Source organism: Lepisosteus oculatus, chromosome 2, assembly GCF_040954835.1.
Source record: "Lepisosteus oculatus isolate fLepOcu1 chromosome 2, fLepOcu1.hap2, whole genome shotgun sequence".
NCBI classification, from domain to species: domain Eukaryota; kingdom Metazoa; phylum Chordata; class Actinopteri; order Semionotiformes; family Lepisosteidae; genus Lepisosteus; species Lepisosteus oculatus.
The window spans coordinates 54,969,271-54,981,899 of NC_090697.1; positions in this window are offsets into that span (position 1 = coordinate 54,969,271).

The following is a 12,629-nucleotide window of genomic DNA, read 5'->3' on the forward strand; positions in this document are numbered from 1 at the left end:
TCATTATTTGGAAAATAATTATCCATCTTGTCACACTGTTTAGATAATGTTAATACGATAATTTTATTTATAATATCTTTCAACTCTGACAAGACTTTATGCTGTATGCTGATTGTCTCTTGTTATCAACTCTGTTAGTGTGTCAACTATAGTTTAGCTATTTATGGTTTTGGAATCAGTCGAAAAACATATTCAGGATTTTTTGTGACGTATTTGATCCAAATCTTAAGTAAATTTGAAGTTTAAGTTCACCACAGTATATTGTTTTCATTTTAAAACTTTATGTTCTTTTCTCTCCCATTAATCTCTCCTATCTGTGAACTATTATCTTCCTATACATATACTGTACACGTTGTTTGTAAACTTTAGACTTTGATTCTTCTTTTAATTACCAAAACAAGGGGAACCTCTGGACACCATGCTTCCTGATCTGTTGCTCCAAACCTGTGAAAAGAACTCTCAGCACATACTGTATTATGTATTGCAAGTCAGTCAGCACTTTTAAATCTTCACTTTAAAACCTATTAATGCAAAGTTAATCTAGATACAATGGGGAAACCTGGCTAGTGTCCACATTTCCAGCTTCAAAATAAGGGGATGTTGACTGTGATATAGTGGTCCCAGCTTCAGTGATTAAAGCAATGGTTAGTCTACCATAGTTTCCCTTAGTTAATTAAGTTCTAGGTAAATGATTAAGTTTTAATCATCAGTTCAAGAACAGGGCATAAAACAGGCAGACAGAAAAAAAGGGAGAGGAAAAGGGAGATGTTGAAAGCAGGACCTCCTTATTCAGATTGTCCAGAAAGACTAGATGAGAGCTAAATATTTAGAGAGTTTACTATTCTGTTGTTTTAGGAAATTCTCCTGTGTGATTTTCTCTGTAAAGAATCCCTTGATTAAAAATGGCCTTTCTTGTTAGTGAATGTATTTTTAGAATAGGGAGGTTCCCCTTCATTTTGTGGCATCTGAGTTTACAGAGGAGATTTAGCTGTAGGTTGCATTCTGTTAAGTATAGAAGGCAGCTCTTCTTTAACTTTATTTCTTCGATTGGATTTGTATGCTAAGTTGTGTGTGTTCCCTTTTTCTAGTGTGTGCTCCTTTTCCTAGGGGTGTGGTCCTTCTTAACATTCACTTGTATAACTGGCCTATTCAGGCTCACAATCTGCTGAATCCTATGGGTGAAAATAGAGGCTTTAGTTTGTTACCCTTTGCAATTGTCTGCTTTTTGTTTTAAAGCTATAGGAGATGTGGCCAATTCTTATGGTGTTCTTAATAATTTCACTCCGTGCTTGGAAGAAGTATTTGGGTATTTCTGGTAAACGTTTTTCTGACTCACCTCTTGCTTTTAGTCCAGATATACCAAAAGATATATTGTACCAAATATCCTATGGGAAGTTTGATGAAGTGTGAAGGGCATGGTTTAATAAAGGTATATGATTTAAATCACTATTTAAAACTATATGATTTTTTGGGAAGCCCATGTTTTGTATATTTTGTCTTCAAGTCAGTTTGTAAATATATATTTTTCTTTTGTTAATTAAGAGTGGAAGGGGGAGACAGATTTATTGATGTATCAATTTGATTATGTTCTCTTTTATTGCAACAAAATAAGAAAATTGAAATAAAATCAGATACTCAAAGTAAATACTTTTACTAAAATAAATACAATGATATTAAAACATGGTTCTAGGATAAAAAGTTACTTCTCAAGATTGATAATGTTGAGTACCGAATTATACTTATCTAGCAACAATGGATGTATGACTCCCGCACAGAAGGAGAGAGAACGAACTGACAGAGTTCACATTCATGAGAATCAATAAATCAGGCATATTTCAATTAGTATGCAGTAGCCTGTGTCTGCTGTTCCTATTCAGGGCCTGTGCAAGCAAAAGTATGAATCTTTAAATGAATCTCAGGTAGCACTCAGACATAAAATGAATACAGTATTGAATCCACTAAGCTTACCTTAAAATAAAACACATTATTTAATATAAAACATCAAGATTAGCAATTATCCTTTAAACAATTATAGTTCTAAATACGAGTTTTTTTGTCCTAGGAATAACATTTTTATAGAAAAAGTGCAGTATTTAAAAGCGACCTGGTTAAAATGGTTTGATGGGATGGTGTTATTAACTGCAGTCTCACAGCTCTGGTGTCCTGAGTCTTAGGTTCCTGCCTTGGCATGCTAATTGTGTATAATTTGCATATATAGGCATATACTGTATACATGTATATAAAAATATGATAAAACAGGTGTGAGTGAAAGAGTCTACTTTGCACGTATAAAGTCAAAGTAAGCTGTCAGGGGCAGCTGTTTAATTTAATCTCGGGCTCATTAGCGTGGTATTCCATGGTTGATTGTGTATTCCTGTATTGGATGGGACTTTCCATTGACTTTCATTCTATTTTGCTTTATTATTCCAAACTCCACTAAAATGAAATTCCACACTGGAGAAAATAAATCCAGAATATTTTTTTAATTGTGAAGATGACAGAGACAGAGAATGCCTCAACATTGTGTTTGTTGAGGAGTCACTGTTTTTTTGGGGACAGTCTCTCCTAACATTGTCCCCCCATTGATAGTAATACATGTCAACACAAAAATAAATTATTTCTGATGTAATTACCAATGTTTGGTAGAAATTTCCTTGGTTTTCTCTGACCAAAAGACTAGTGCTGTATGCTTTGTATTTATGTTATTGAGTTTTTCTTGTATTACTGTACCTGTATAAGAAGCACTGAATAAATACTAAACTGCTGTCTCTGTGTATTTCAGGTCCCCTTCAAGTAACTGCAAAATAAGAAATTCGTTTTTAGTTTCATTTTGGATGTAACATAATCTTTGCATATCGGTAAGTAAAAAATATCCTTAAATATCCTGGTTACATTATGTTCAATACAATCTGAACTTTATACTTTACATACTGAATTTTCACCAAAATGCTCCGGTTTCCTTCCAGTCCACAGACATACTTGTAGATTATAGGAAAATTGGCCTTGATGTGTCTGTGTGTGCCCTGTGGTCCTGTGCAGGATGTATCCTGTCTTTTGTCCTTTGCTTCCCAAGATAGGCTCCAGTTCCCCTTTGACCCTTACATGAATAAAATGGTTAGAAAATGGATATAACAAATTTAATGAAATAATGAGCTGGTTGTCCGGTCCTCCAATGCTATGGAACTACCAACCCAAACAAAAGTATGAAATGAAATGACCCTGTAGCCCAAAACACCCTCCACCGCCCACTTTCAGCAACGTTCAGTGAAGCTGAAAACGCAATTTTCCTTTTTTCCTTTAAGCTTTTTGCAGTTAGACATACCTTGAGTCTAAGTTAGCACTTTTTATGGTTTTCTCTTCTGTCTCTGTGTTCTTTAGATGTTTGCCTGTATACAGATTATTTTTCATGTTCATGTACTTGGTTGAACCAGCCTAATAGCAATTGCTTGATAGATGTACACAGTTTTTTTCATTTCAATAACAAATTAAAACTTGTGTGGAACAATCTCCTTAGTATTTTATGTACAGATTTGATCATATCTCCTCTCATCTTCCTGAAGAGATTACACTCTACATGTCCACATGAAAACTACCTCAACATGCCTATATACAACAGTTTTTTGAGACCACAAATCATTTTTATTGCTTTTCTTTGAATTCTTTCTAAAACTGTAATGTCTTTTCTATAGTATATTGACTAAAACACAGTATTCCAGATTCTTACTAGTGCATTGTAGAGTTTAAGTATAATTTCCTTGGATTTAAATTCCTGATTGTTTTTCTAACAATAAAACAAAATATAAAAAGAATTGTAAAAGTAGGAATAAATAATTTATAAAATACTAGGGGATTAATAATAGAAGATGACAAATAAATGTGCTAAATAAATGTTTCATATGGATTTTAGAACAGCAGATGCCAATAGCATGCCTAATGATTAAAGAACATATTACATCAGTATTGAATAATAAATACATTTCTTATGTTCTAATGTCCTAATACACCAAAACCTGGCAAACTGGGACTCTTGAGTGCTGGAGATTTTTCATTTGCTCTGTCACAGTAAATAAAAAAATGGTATGTTTCCAATGCTATTTCTGAATTAATGAACTTCAGTTTTTTCCTCAGCTTTTGATTATTTTATATGTTTGTGTTTGATAAAGTCTTACCACTACTTTACCCAAGTGACACTGTAAGAATGTAGGAAAGTGTTCTTGACAGTAACCCAAGAAGAAAAACTCAAGTGTACTTCACTAAATTATAGTAGTTCAGGTCTCCCACACCTGGGGTGTGAACCTGGGTCACTAGCGTAACACAACAGGGCACCAACCACGTGAGCTAATGGAGACCTCCCCCAGCCCAGGCAGCTGAGGACCCTGCTACATGCAGTGAGGGCGCTGACGTCACCACACTAGCTCCGCTACACGGTGATATGATAAGTGAATATACAGTAGGTGATAATAAGTTAATAATGAGATATTAAAATAACATTCTTAACATCTTCAAATTGCTTAGCACATTTACCAGTTGCTTTTATAGAAGCCAACTATTATTTCCAATACATCTCCTGTAAATGTTTACTGTAAAAAGTGTCAATGCAGCAGAACAAAGTTACTGTACATTTTGTTATACTGGAAAGATAAAAGAAAGTTTTATTAGTAAACCCTTAAATCAGATAGATCAAGGTACATTTCATTGAAAAAATCTCCCAAATTTTAGTTAAAGTATAAATACAGCAGGTGAGCAATCCTATTAAATGCAAAGGAACAAGTTATAGGTTTATTCCATGCTGAAAAAAAGAAGAAAGAGAACACAACGTTTCGGCCGTGGAGCCTATAACTTGTTCCTTTGCAGCCTACGCATGATGACGCAGCTACCCACCCAATCATATTAAATATTAATTTAAATCTGGTCTTCCATCAAACTGCTTCCAGTAACTGCCTCGGGTATGGTGATTTTCAAATAATTATGTTCATTATTATTAAACATGATAATAATGATAATAATATAATTATTATTCTTTAACCCTTTACAGCTAGTAACCAAGTCTCTCTTGCATTTTATCCTCAAATAAACAATAACCATCTTAACACAAATGGCATCACACAGCCTACGGCTAAAAATTATCTTTGATTTTGTCAGCTGTCAACATTGTTTGACAATTGATAAGACATAAATAAAATGATAGACTAGCCTTCATTTTTTTTCTGCTCACTGTCAAGAAAGCTTGTCTTTTGCTTTTGTTTACTGCAAATTAATTGGATATTGAACCATTTAAAGGTATAACAAATACAGTACTTGCGAGCTAATTTAATTCACTTTTAATTGTTGCACATCACCCTTTCATTCTTTCTCTCTTTTTCGTTCTTCATCATCATCATTATTATTATTATTGTTGTTGGTGGTGTTGTACAGACAGAAATGGTGTTATGGATGTTTTTTGAATGGCTGAAGGCCAACCAACCAACTGACACAGGACAAGTAAGGGAGAGGTTAACCGAAGGGTAAAAAAATAAAAAGTTTGTGGAGGATAAGTTAGAGCAGCAGAGATGAAGGAGAAGTTGTCTGCCATCATTCCATGCCATGAGTGTTGCTTGCAGGGTTAGGCTCTGGCATCTCTCGCTACCCGGTACTCAACAAAGCTGTTAAAAAATGGATGAAAGTTTTATTCCAAGTGTAGTGGCTGTACAATATCCTCCTAGTCACAATCACAATCAATCCTAACCTCTTCACTTACCTGCTGAGAGATTGGAAATCAGAACACTCACTTTTTTTTAGAAAATGAATCAGCACCCTCACGCACAAGAGTTTTAAACTTAGAATGGAAGTATTAAGTTTTAAGAAGTCACCCATTTAAGTTCCAAACATAGCAAGATTAACAAAGAACTCTTTATCCCTAAGAGCAGACATGATTTCTCCAACTTTTCTGTCTTGTCTGAGGAAATATACAGGTCTCCAAAATATAAAATATTTTAACTCAAAATGTTACTGGTTTAGTGTATTTATTTTTTCACTTTGAAAAGGGAAAGAGTAGCATATTGCAGCATGGTTTGCCACCTAACTGATAAATCAGAATTTTATTAAGAACAAAAGTATAGTGAGTCCTTTTGGATCCTTAGAGAACATAAGGATTTTTTCCTATATTGTGCTTTTTATTTTTTATTTCCTCAGCTTGGTTTAGTAATTGATTTCCTTTATACTAAGATGATATTATACAGTACAAACTAGTGAATGCTATCAAATATTGTCAGCAGCCATATCACCCTGAAACTGGTGTGAGCCTGGTCAGTAACTGGGTGGGATAAACTGTGTTTGCTGCTGGAAGTGTTAGTGGGGCTAGCAGGGGGTGCTTACTCTGTGGTCTGTGTAGGTCTAATGCCCCAGTATATATGACGGGGAGACTATACTGTAAAAAGGCGGTGTGCCTCGGATGAGATGTAAAACCGAGGTCCTGACTCTCTGTGGTCAATAAAAATCCCAGGGTTTTTCTCAAAAAGAGTAGAGGTGTTACCCCAGCATCCTGGCCACATTTCCCATTGGCCTTTACCATTTATGGCCTCCTAATAATCCCCATCTATATATTGGCTTCATCACTGTTCTCCTCCCCACTGATAGCTGATGTGTGGTGAGCATACTGGTGCACTATGGCTTCTGTCCAATCATCCATGTAGGTACTGCACATTGGTGGTGGTGGAGGGGAGTCCCCATTACCTTTAAAGCGCTTTGAGTTGAGTGTCCAAAAAAGCTCTACAGTATATAAGTGTAAGGAATTTTTAATTAATTATTAAATATGCCAACAAAAAGTGATTGTTGTGGCAAATTCAATTCCCAATAGGGGAAGTCTGTTGAATATTAATCCTATGAATGTGTTGTGATTAAAATGTATTTCATTTTAACTCCACAGGAAATTATCCACACTAATTGCTTCACATATACTGTAATTACTAATAGGGACACTAATTGTGAAGAGTTACCCAAAAGATTTAACCACTCTGTGTTCATCTGTTAATTTTTGCTCTAACAGACTGTAATGACAGTGTTTACCAACAGAGGGCTTCAAACCATTTTCAAGCCCCAGCTTTTTACTTTTAATATGAACTTCATACAATAGTTCCAAAACTAATACTGTGTACACTTCCACATCTCAGAACGTCCATCTGTAAGACAACAAAATCAACCAATGATTGAAATATTTTCCAAAGTATTTGGACATAACACTCCCACATAGTTTATTGTTCCACAGTTTAGCCTCTTAGCAGATGTCAGAGCTAGAGGCTGTCATAAGATATTAGTCTGACCTGGAGTGCACATGCTTCACATGTGATGAGGAGCTATGGATCAAGCCTATGCAGCTGCTGTGATCTGTAGTGAAATAAACACCAAACAAGCTGATGAGTCTCTTCACCTGGTTACATCTTGTAAGATAAACTTTGGACAGTTGCAAACTGTGTACCACAGGGAGCAGTTCTCCGAAGTGCTTAGTACTGATGTAGAAAAGTTATAAGTTGATGAACAATTTAGTTTTAAAAATGTCTCCCATCATCAAGAAGGCAAGAGGCACTGTTTCATGCCCCATTAGGAAATTGTACTCAAATGTGTGGTCAGAAATGTGGTTTGGGAGGTCTGACTCACACCCAATTTTAACTAATAGGAATCTTCAAAAACGTCTTGCATAATAACATTCACCGACACTACCATCAATGTCTACACCAGGAAACGTCACCACAAAAGTAAAGAACATTTGCTAAATGCCAACAAATTGACTCACAAAGTGAATTCAACTACTGTATGTGATGTAGTTGGAAGAAACACCAATTTCTCAAAAGCAGAATGTTTAGCAGAATGTTTAGCACAGAAATGTGAAGCTCACGTTGAGAAGAATGTAATTCCATCTGTTATCCAATTAGATTAATTTGTTCTGCTTTATAGCTGTTATGTTCTCTCCTGTCCTTTTACAGAATTTACAGCAAGGTGGATTCCACACTTTACCAGAATATTTTATCCAAATCCTGATGCCATCTGTCAAGAAAAACAATCTTGTTGCAAATGGATTTAACCAGTAGGATGGCTTAGGTAAAATAAAATCATTATTCTTGATTGGCCACCATAGTCTCCAAATCTCTAGAATATGTAAGGTACTGTATGAGTTGAAGAAAGTAAATCAGACGTATAACCTGCTCAACCTGGAGGAGAAGTTATGAAAGTCAAAACAAAGATTCTCAAAATACTGTCTACAAATAAATTTAAACATTGCATATTTTTCTGATAGACTACTATATATACTGTATAGTCTCTTCTGCTGTTTAAAAATGCAGTTATGGTTAATTCCACAAATAAACAAATTTGTTTTCTAGAAGCTTTGTACACCACAGTTAACTCAACTTTCCTGTGTTTTGTAATTCAATTCTGCTTTGAGACTTTCCTTCTAACTTGAGCATAAATTAGAAGCAATTATGGAGAGAAGAATGCTTCTCATGAAAATTGTGGAATGGGGCTCATTGTGTATGCATTTGTGAGCATTCCAGAAACATCCAATTAGCTGACAGCAGTCTGCCTCTGAACAAAGGAGTGGTGGGATATGACTGGGTTCTGTTGCTTCATGTCATCTGTTGCTCTCTGTCATGGGAACACTAGCGACCATCACAACACTAGAGGAATGCCTGTTTAGAATTTTGTAGACGTGATACTGCTTTCCCTTTTATTTTTATTTTTTTCCATAGTCCCTTAGAGCTTTTGTTTTCATATTGAATTGTTAGAGTTTTTTTAAATAGTTCTATAACACATCAACTCTCCACATCACCTGCAGTAGGTTAATTGTTTTGCACTTTTCAAGTTGTATGATGATTAATTGTAAGTGCTGATGTGGATCTTTATTGTCAGCAAGAGGCTTCTGTGGGAGAAAAAAATCCCCTTAATATTAGTTAAACATCATTTGTGACTGCAAGGATAAGTTCCTGAATAGCTCTCCTACTTGTTCTGGGATATAATCAATATGCATAACATGTTTCAGATAAATTCTTTCTATAAAAGCTTGTAATCATTGAAGAATAGTCAGGATGACCTTCAGAGATATTAGCTCTTGGAAAATAAAATTGCTCCAAGTGTATAAATTCAGACAAATCTTTATATATATAAACTTATATATATATAAATGCGACAAAACATATTTCTGTGCATGCCTTTCCCCACTATTACTTTATATGTGCATCTTTTCTCTAGATCTTTTTTGAAAATCTATATTTACAGAAGAAAAACAATTCCAAAACTTTTCAGACAAAGGTAATGTCAACCCCCCCCCCCTCCCAGATTCTAGCATTTTTGAGAAGGTTAGAAAAAGACTAATTGGACAAAATTGTACAAAGGTTCTCTAAACCACAGTAAGGTTCTTGTAGAAGCTGTTTTACACTGTATACAGTATGAAAAAACTGTGTTAACACTACCCGTGATTGTACCTGCTATTGTTCATAATTTCCTGCATTGTCTGGTGAAATGACCTGGTGTCTCCCTGAACAATTTCTTAGGGAATGGACTCTCAGTCCAGCTAGGATCCCTACTGCTTCCCCAGTCTAATTACATTTCAGTGAATGCATAATTGTTGGTCTCAAGCTCTGCTATTCAGTGCTCTTTCATATGACACACTGATGCTTAATTGCACAATCTCATAATGGTGGTTTTAGAACAACACTCAGTATCTCCAATGTACAAATATTTCCCTAAGCAGATGTATCTATCTGTATCCTCCAGAGGAGAACTGTTCCATAATTTATAACTGCAAGCAAGATTTAGCATTTAACACAGCCACCCACACACCCTTGCCCCTCTGTATCTTAGATTTCAGAGGAAATGAAGGGTAATTTTACACATATTTTCATACCCTCATAAGGTTTACTTATAAACATCTACAGTATTTTTAAGGAACGAGTAACAGTTTATTCCATGCTGAAAGGAGATGAGAAAAGAAACACAACATTTCAGCTATGGAGCCTTCTTCTTCACACCTGAAGAAGGCTCCATAGGTGAAACGATGTGTTTAGTTTCCTCTCTTTTCAGCGTGGAATTAACCTTTATGTGTTCCTTTGCAATCTATGCATGCTGATGCAGCTACCTGTACCTACTTGAACATCTTTAGTCATGTCATGTCATTTACCAAACTGCTTTATACCAAATGGTGTCGCGGAAAGTTGGAGCCTACCTGGCAAGCCATGAGCGCAAGGTAGGGTACACCCTGGAAGGGGAGCCAGTCCATCGCAGGGCAAGTGCAAGCCAATCATACTTGGGGACAATTTGGAGGCAACAGTAAAGGCTGAGGGGAGAAATTTGGCCCAGACAGTGGGATAACTCCCTACTCTTATCAAGAAATGCTCGGACCTCTCAGTTTAACATCTCATCCAAAAGACGGAACATCTTTAGTATGTTTGCTAATTTGAAGTCTTTTAGAAATCTAAAAATATCATCTATTTATTTAACTTGAATGCTGTGTATTAGGAATACTTAAAAACAATTCTGAAGGCATAATCCAAAAAAATGCAATACTCAGCAATTCCGCTGAATTAGAATGATCTTTAAGGGATCATCTCTTCAATCTGCATGAACAACAGTTCAAAATGCCTGCCTGGGGAAACACACCACTCCCCTAACAGAGCCAGCCAAGAAAAAGACCCAGACTTGCACCCACTTAAGGGTCATCACCAGAGAGTATCTCAAGGCATTTCCTGTAGTTTTTCTCTAGATAGAAGCCTTTTGCTGTCTAATGCCCCTACCTTGTTTTATTAAAACATGCTTCTCTAGTGGAAGCATGCTGCTTTATTTACTAAATTGTATAATTTCAAAAAAGTTTAATTAAATGAGCCTGGAACTCTGATAAATGTGATTCTGGTATTTAATTAAATGACTTAAAATGTCATGGGCCAGATTTTAATTCTGACATGTCAATGTTCTGTATGAGGAACACCGTAGTTGCCTGATGGTGCACTAGTCATGACTTACACTAGAGGGAGTGCTTCAACCCTTAAATGTGTGAGCTGGTGACAAAATACTGTACTTTCTAGTTTTCTGTTCACTCTACCAACATCACAACACAGCAGGAGAGCACAGCAGAAAGTAAAACATACATTCTATCCTTGTTCCAGCCTTTTTAATAAGCCACATATACCTTGCATTCACACGCATTGTTTAGTCTCTTTGCTTTCATATTATATAGAAACAGCAGTTTTTACTATCCACACTGGTCTCTACTAAGATCATCCATTTCCATGAATCCATTTCTTCAGTATGTTGAGTCTGTTGCTAATGGTTGCTCAATGTTGTAAATTATAAATGCTAAATATGGTTTAGCTGTAGTGGAAAAACAAGCAGCTGACAAGCAAAACATTGAGCTCCATTGAGAATAATAATCACCACCAAGTCACAGTGGACTGTATTTACTATCTCCAGTCAGGCTATCTTTAGTTTTAAACACAGCCCGCTGTTTCAGTGAGTTAAATTGGGAGTGTTAAAATTGAAAGCACTGTAATATTCTGACACAGTTCTTCTTAGTATGCGCGAACCCCTCCACTAACAGCTGATTGAATGCCCTAAGGCAAAAGAAAATACACCAATACAAATTAACAAAATACTGACAGCAGCACTGACTAATATTTTTCAATTTATTCCATCACTGTACAATTTGAAAATCAAATCATATATCATTGTTCAATACTCTGGGACCTGATCTTCACAGATTGTTTCCACACGTACAAACTGACTAACAGTAACAGTGAGTTACTTTGTGGTTCAGTAAATACCATAAGCCCCTTTTCTCCATTTTCTCATGATCACAAGGATTACAGAAAAAAAGGACTATTCAAAATAAAGTACTCTGGGCAATCACACTTTTTGGGAGATAGAAGGCAGCTTCATCATGAGACAAGATAATATATTGGAAGAATGAGAACTAAGTAATCTCAGATGCTGCTAAAAGTATAAAGCTATATTCTTTTTGCTTCTCAGGCCCAATGATCTTTTTTAATCTTCTTTGGAATCACAGATATGCTCAAAAAGTGTTTAGAGTACTAGCCTAATTCCAGGTGGATCTTATATGGCTTCATGAAGGAATTTAAAGGGTGATCTGATCAATGACTTGGGTCAACCAGTGCCCAGATTTGTTCCAAAGTGCTATTCATCAATTTCCCTATGGGATTAATAAAGTATTATCTATCTATCCCCACCACAAAACCTGCAATAAAATACCATTACTCCAGATGCACAATAAACACGGTCTTCAAGTGAAACAAGTATTGTCACCTCCTAATCAATCTGTTTGACATCATTATGACAGGTTGCAGTTTGCTTATAATAAAGGTCAGAGTTCCTGTCGCCTTTTTTCACTCCTCTTTGTGACTCCCTAAGAAATAATTAAAATGAACACAAAAGATGGCTCCCAAGTGAGTTAACCAATAAAGTCATTCTTTTTGTTCAAACTGTTGAACTCTCATACATACAGTATGTGATCCAGTACATTGAGCCTGGCTCATATCACAAGTCGGTTGTGACCAAGTCAGTTTAAGTTTCTGCTACCTGAATGTAATGTTCTGCACTTGTCTACATTAAACGTAATCTGCCAGGTATTTCTCCAATCTTGAATTTTGTAA